The sequence below is a fragment of the Meleagris gallopavo genome, chromosome 7 (genome assembly GCF_000146605.3).
Source record: "Meleagris gallopavo isolate NT-WF06-2002-E0010 breed Aviagen turkey brand Nicholas breeding stock chromosome 7, Turkey_5.1, whole genome shotgun sequence".
Lineage (NCBI taxonomy): Eukaryota > Metazoa > Chordata > Aves > Galliformes > Phasianidae > Meleagris > Meleagris gallopavo.
Genome location: NC_015017.2, coordinates 35828651 through 35834650, shown reverse-complemented (window position 1 = coordinate 35834650; position 6000 = coordinate 35828651). Strand labels below are relative to the sequence as shown.

Genomic DNA, 6000 nt, shown 5'->3' with positions numbered 1-6000 from the left:
CTTTCCTGATATTGTAACAATTAAATAGTTAGGAATAAATGTTCCAGAACTAATTACTTAACGTAAACAAACCAAATTATTAAATGTTTTGTTACAATAATGGGATAGCTACTTATTTTCAGGTGTTTTTTCTTCATACTCGCCACAATGAAAAGCTCAGTTCTGCTGGCAGATAGTTACATCCCTATGTAAATGCAGCAAAATAGGTTCATTTGTAAGTATTTTAGACTATTTTACTGAGCTTGCGCACAACCTTAGAATGAACACAAGAAAAGTGATAAAAAAGGTGGACCTTTCTGGGATAAATGATTATGGATACTTTGCTCAGAACAGTAAAATACAAAACTTTCTTGTTTTAAGGAGAAAGTCTGCAACTTCATCTGGAGTAACACATTCTTTTTTTTTTTAATTATCCAGGCAATTTAAAGGAGAGACAGTCTCGCTTTCACAGTGTCTGATGTTATCAAAGGGACTTGTTGACAGCAACCTCTCTTGGTCTCCCATCTTCATTAAGTTTTAATTTCAAACTCATCCCAGTTTTCTCCACTTTCAAATTTATCCATGTATGAGGGGTGAGGCAGAGCCTTCCCAAGGCACATAAAGTCCATATCAACCCCTCAAAACAGAACATTAATGGTTCATTGACACCAATCCCCTCAGGCATATCAGCCATCCAACCACCAGCACTTATTTCTCAATTGGTATTTCTGTATGCTGCTACGTAGGGTCAGAGCTCTGCCGGCACCCAGCAGCACCTAGGTTGAAAGCAGAAGCTTTTGGGTGTGAATATGACACAGAACATTTGGGATTAAGTATGGTTTGTAAGAGGATGAGATCTGCAAGGGGTTAACACATCTCAAGTTCAGTTCTTCTGAAAGCAAGAAAAACAGAAAGCTCTGCACGTTTTTAACAGAACCTACAGGATCCAGAGATTGACTAATTGCTTACATCAAATGGAAACCAGGCATAATACAGTTATAAGTTTAAGCTTAAATAATTGGATATGTTAATGAGACCTGGATCTCTGAATGTCCTTGAGATCGCAGTTTCTTTTGCAATAAAACATTCAGATGAGATATAGTGAGCACTATGAATGTTTATTAAAGATACAGTGTGTTCTGGTTCCAGGACATGCTGGATGTGTATAACAGTGCTATATGCATTATTCATACTGTGCAAGACCAAAATAATTTCTTACCTCAGTCTTACGTATTTATAATTGAAGAAGAGGCAGTCCCTCTCTTACAAAAACTATTTTGCTCATATTTTGGTCCGTGAGTCTTGTGCAGGTGCAAAGCAGAGAATGCGACCTAACTAATCAGTCAGCATAAATAACAGTTAGCAGTTATAAAGAGCATCACTGTCTCTTTCTCATGCAAAAGACTATATGCTAAACATAACAGATGAAGAAGAGCCAGATGAATAAGCCAGCAGGTTGATAAACTTGGAGCAGGAGCACAAAGCAGTGGTGTAGGAGTCTGGAACCTATTATTTCCAACTGCTGTTCTTTTGTCTCCTGCAGATCTAAATTTGGAATCACAGTAGCTGAAACTATTCTTATAAGCTAGGAGAACATCCAAGATGGCTGAGAACGGAATTTCAACCAGGCCATTGTGACTGCTGAACACTGAGGTTAATAAGGGAGTGTTTGCAGATCCCTACATATGGCAGAGCTAAAGTACCAGAGAAAATGTCATGTTTATCCAGCACCATCTCAACAGCTCTCATCTCCCAACTGCCTGAAGGAGTGACAATTTCCATCTTAACAGCTTTCCTGCCTTTTCCTTTTCCTTTCTTTTTTTTTTTTAAATATAGGGTGCTGAAAAATAGACTTCAGCAAAATCTGTATTGAAAAACTGTTAGCGTACTAGGAATATATATTGGTTTATATTCTTCTTGAACTCTACAGAACAGTAAATATTTTTTGTCAGATGTTTCTGATTTACTGTTTTCAAATTCAGGTTTGGATCGAGCTAACTATTCAGGAATTCATAGAGAAAATGCCTATAGCATGCAGCTGGAAAAAAAAACTTCAGAGAGAAGGTAAGAAATATTGGAATAATTCATGCTGACACTTCCAGATAAATTACTTGAGTTTTTATCCCCAAATACATTTGGAGGGTGAGGGAAATATAAATTCTTAAAAAATAATTATTTCATTTTGGAGAAGAAAATATTAAAAATTGAATTTGTATCAGCCCAAAACTACTCATTCAAAAATCTGCAGCAATAAATAAAACACAACCTATTTATTGTCTAGCTAGCCACTAGTTCATGTGACATGCAGAAAAACATTCTCCAGTGCAGATCTACTAGCTCCTGAACAAGATGACAGCCCTTCCCTTGCCCTGCAGGATCCTGTGTCCTTCCAGTCCATGACCCTGCCGGCAGCTAAGAGTTCTGCATTGCCACAGTTGCTTTTCAACAACAGGCAAATGAAACACACCTTATTTTTCATTCATGCTCTACAGTTATTTGTTTCCCAGTCATATCCCCCTTCCTTTCCCTTCCTCTTCAGGGAGGATTGTTAATGCCAGCGCAGTTTTAAGCAATCAAAGGGATTCTTAGTGCAGCTTTGGTATGTAAAGGTATACACAGCTTTCTTTATATCAGCACTCCAGCATACAAACATTGCACCGTGCAATTACCTACACAGTTGTGCTTCCAGGAGGCACAATCATATGCCAATTTAAAACCTCTGTGAACAAACAACCCCAAAATTACACTGTAATACATGCCACTTATACCTCTCCCCAGACTACTAAAATTTACTTCCTAAGCATTCAGTTTGGCAGGTGCTTTGATGTATAAATCATGCCCATAAATTATGTCTGAAAACTGCTTTGGTGTCTGACAACAAGCAGAGAGTGAGGATACCACTTAACTGGAAAAGTGATGAAAAATGACACAAAAGACGACCTTGTCTGTCCTTGAACAAAGTACAGCACACTCAGAAAAATGACTGCCCTGTGTGACGCAGAGTGAAAATAACTGCCCTGGCTTGACCAAGGCTGCTGAGCTCTGTGTCCAGCTGAGCCCATCACCAGTCCCATACTGCCATGGGCTCACTACTTACAAGACACCGCACATTCCTTTTTTTAAAAGATGTATCCGAGCATTCTATTATTTTGTTTCCCTTAAACAGAGTTCACTGCTTGGTATCTATTCACATAAGGTTGCTACTCTGCTCATTAAATGTCAAGTCTAAATCAGAGAAAAAAATTGGAGTCCTTTGTATTACTATGGCCAGAAGACATCTGCTCTGTACTTCTAATTTATGTCAGAGTTTACTCAATTTTTAGAACAAAGCACTGGCATTATTCCAACTCCAAACCCAATTAGTCTTTTCATTTTATGAATGCATTGTGAAGTATAAAAATTTATTGGTTTGGGTCTACGTTAAAAAATTGTTTATTTGATCATTTTTCTAGGAATGAACGTCATGTCACAGTTTTAGGAATCACAACATTTCATTTTCATCTGTTTTTACATATTCAACGGCGGAACAAGAGTACATTTACTCCTTTGAGCTGAAACAAAATACATGAGCTTCTCACCTGAACCAGGACATTGTGCCCAGCAAGCAGTGAGCTCAGCATGTTTATGGTGTCCAGAATACCATGGGGTAACAAGGATCCCACTTAAGTAGCTTAGATAGATAGACATTTCAACTTTGTGAGCAGGGGCACAATCAAGTAAGTGGAATAATGTTTGAAAGAAAAGATGCCAAATTCCTGAGTTAAATTTATCACAGAACAACAGCAGAGCACAGCACTTTTTGTAGCACCTTACAAATAGTCTGAATTCTACAACTGGGCTTAAAGAGACATGAAGCAATTGGCACTACCTGAGAAAACTATTTATTTGTATGCGTTTGGGATTTTTTGCTGGTGAGCATTTCTAAGAAGTCAAGAAGTTTTCCCTTATTCTCTCTGGAAATGCATTTTGTTACTCATGAGATCTGTGTTGATTTCAAAGACCATCTCCCCAGCTCTATAGGAAAATTGGAAAACATGATCCGTGGATTTGAACAAGATTGTTGTCTATGGTGAATGTTCATTCCACTCAGATCCACAAAAGCAGACAGCATTTTTGTAGGTCGTGTCTAAGAAATAAACCCTCACTTTTAGGAAAGTTGACAATGCTGTGTTGGAAATTTTCAAAATGAAGGGCTAACTAAGCTGGTAGAGAAAAATCCTGTAGAAGCTGGATGCAATTCTACTATACTATTTCACATGCTTTAACAAAGAAATTGCTCAGTGTTTGGGAAAAAGAAAAAACACTATCCTGAGGGTAGCTACTGCACTGTAAGCTGTATCCTATAACATTCTTTCAGAGAAATCAGGACTCTCAATCTGCCCATGGGCAGCAAAACTCTCACTTCAGCATCATCTGCATGGTTGGAAAAGACTTAGTTTGTCACATATGCTCTTTAAGTGTGAAGTCATTCAGACGAAATGAAAGGCAGGCTGGTGTAGCTCATTCATTAATTTTCACAGCAGTTGGTGCCCTGTTGGCATTTCAATTTTATGTAAGGAAAAGTTCAAGAGATTTAGTTTCATTTCAAATCATGTCTAGTGTGATTCTCAAGAAATGTTACAAATAGAATGTCTTGCATTAGTAAAAGCTAATTGCAGAGCAAAATTAAAAAAATTAAATGCAAAGGACCAAATGAATTTCAAAGTAATGTAATTTTGCTAAATGAATCACTTCCTATGTGAAAGGCTGCACTCAAAGAGCTGCTGTGGTGATTGTGCACCACACTGCAGTCCCAAAAGATAGAGGTTATAAGTGTTAAATAGTAAGAGGAAATTGAAGAGTTTGAGTTTATGCACAACTCCAGGCCCTTCAACTTTGCCATCATTTGGATCCAGGGTTTAAATGCACCTTCAGAGATAAACAGTTCCTAATCTTATAACAAACTCTTTTGGGCTACTAAAAAGCTCTACTAATCTTTAAAACCATACAAGAGCTTTTATGATGGGGAGAGCGCTTCCTCGCAAAACTGTTGGTAAATTTTTTGTATGAAACCATCTTTTTCTGATCATTAGATAGGAAATTTACACTGAAAATCTGTGATCTGAAGTGTAATCATGGCTCAGCGTTCATTGCTAAAGAAGTTTCACTGCCTGTCCATGCTGTCTTACTTTAACAGCTCAAACAGAAGATTCAGCAAATACATCAATGCAAGTAAATTAACCATTTAAAACTGAGATAATTAAAACAAAGGTTCTTCCCAAATGACAGAATATTCAATCTACTCCATGCCTGCCTGCCTTCTTTCCCTGCTGTTTGAGAAATATCTGCGTGATAATGCAGCAACTTCTAACTGAAAATGCTTTAAAAAAGGAAGACAAGGTGATAAAACTGGGAAAACTTAGGAGTCATAGCTGGGCATCTTGTACTTACAAATCTGAGAGTTATTTAACGACACTGGATCAGATCTGCTGTCAGGATTGAGTACAATACCCACCGGTTCCACGAGTAGGTGAGAGGTATCTCACCCAGTTCATGTGCCAGCAGTGCAGAAGGCTGCGTTTAAGCACTTCCTTCTTAATGGAGAGAAATGGACTATGTTATGATTTATCTCTCCCCTGTGAAGATAGCAGCACTGCCAATTTTTCTTCATTACTTATTTCTTTGCCTTCGTCCGTAACCTAGGTAATCTTCAAAGTTACGCGGGTTGAATCATCCTCCCTGATGTACATATGCTGCTGAGAACCTGAAAAGAGGTGTTGGCAGCCTTGAGAGGTTGCACTGAAAGGATATTCATAACGTGGGAAGAAAGGATGAAATTCATCAAGTTTCCAAAGAGAAGGTACCGAAGGGCAGGACCTGCACTAGAGTAGCTACACAGCAGTCAGGTCTATGTACATGTTGACAAATTCCCACAGGAATAAAACATTTCGTTTACATTTTTTCTGACCTTATTTTTCTCTAAACAAGATTGACTTCATGCTGGAACAGCAGCAAGAGCTGCAGAGTTTCTGTCATCAGGTG

General features: G+C 38.1%; 1 long non-coding RNA gene across 1 annotated transcript in view; it reads right to left on the bottom strand.

Annotated features, from left to right (window-relative positions):
• Positions 1-3339: 3339 nt before the first annotated feature.
• Positions 3340-6000, bottom strand: part of LOC109368659 — a 58686-nt gene continuing 56025 nt past the window's right edge. Inside the window, exon 4 of the long non-coding RNA XR_002116930.1 lies at positions 3340-5722. This is a non-coding gene — a long non-coding RNA (uncharacterized LOC109368659). The remainder of the gene's footprint in view (positions 5723-6000) is intronic.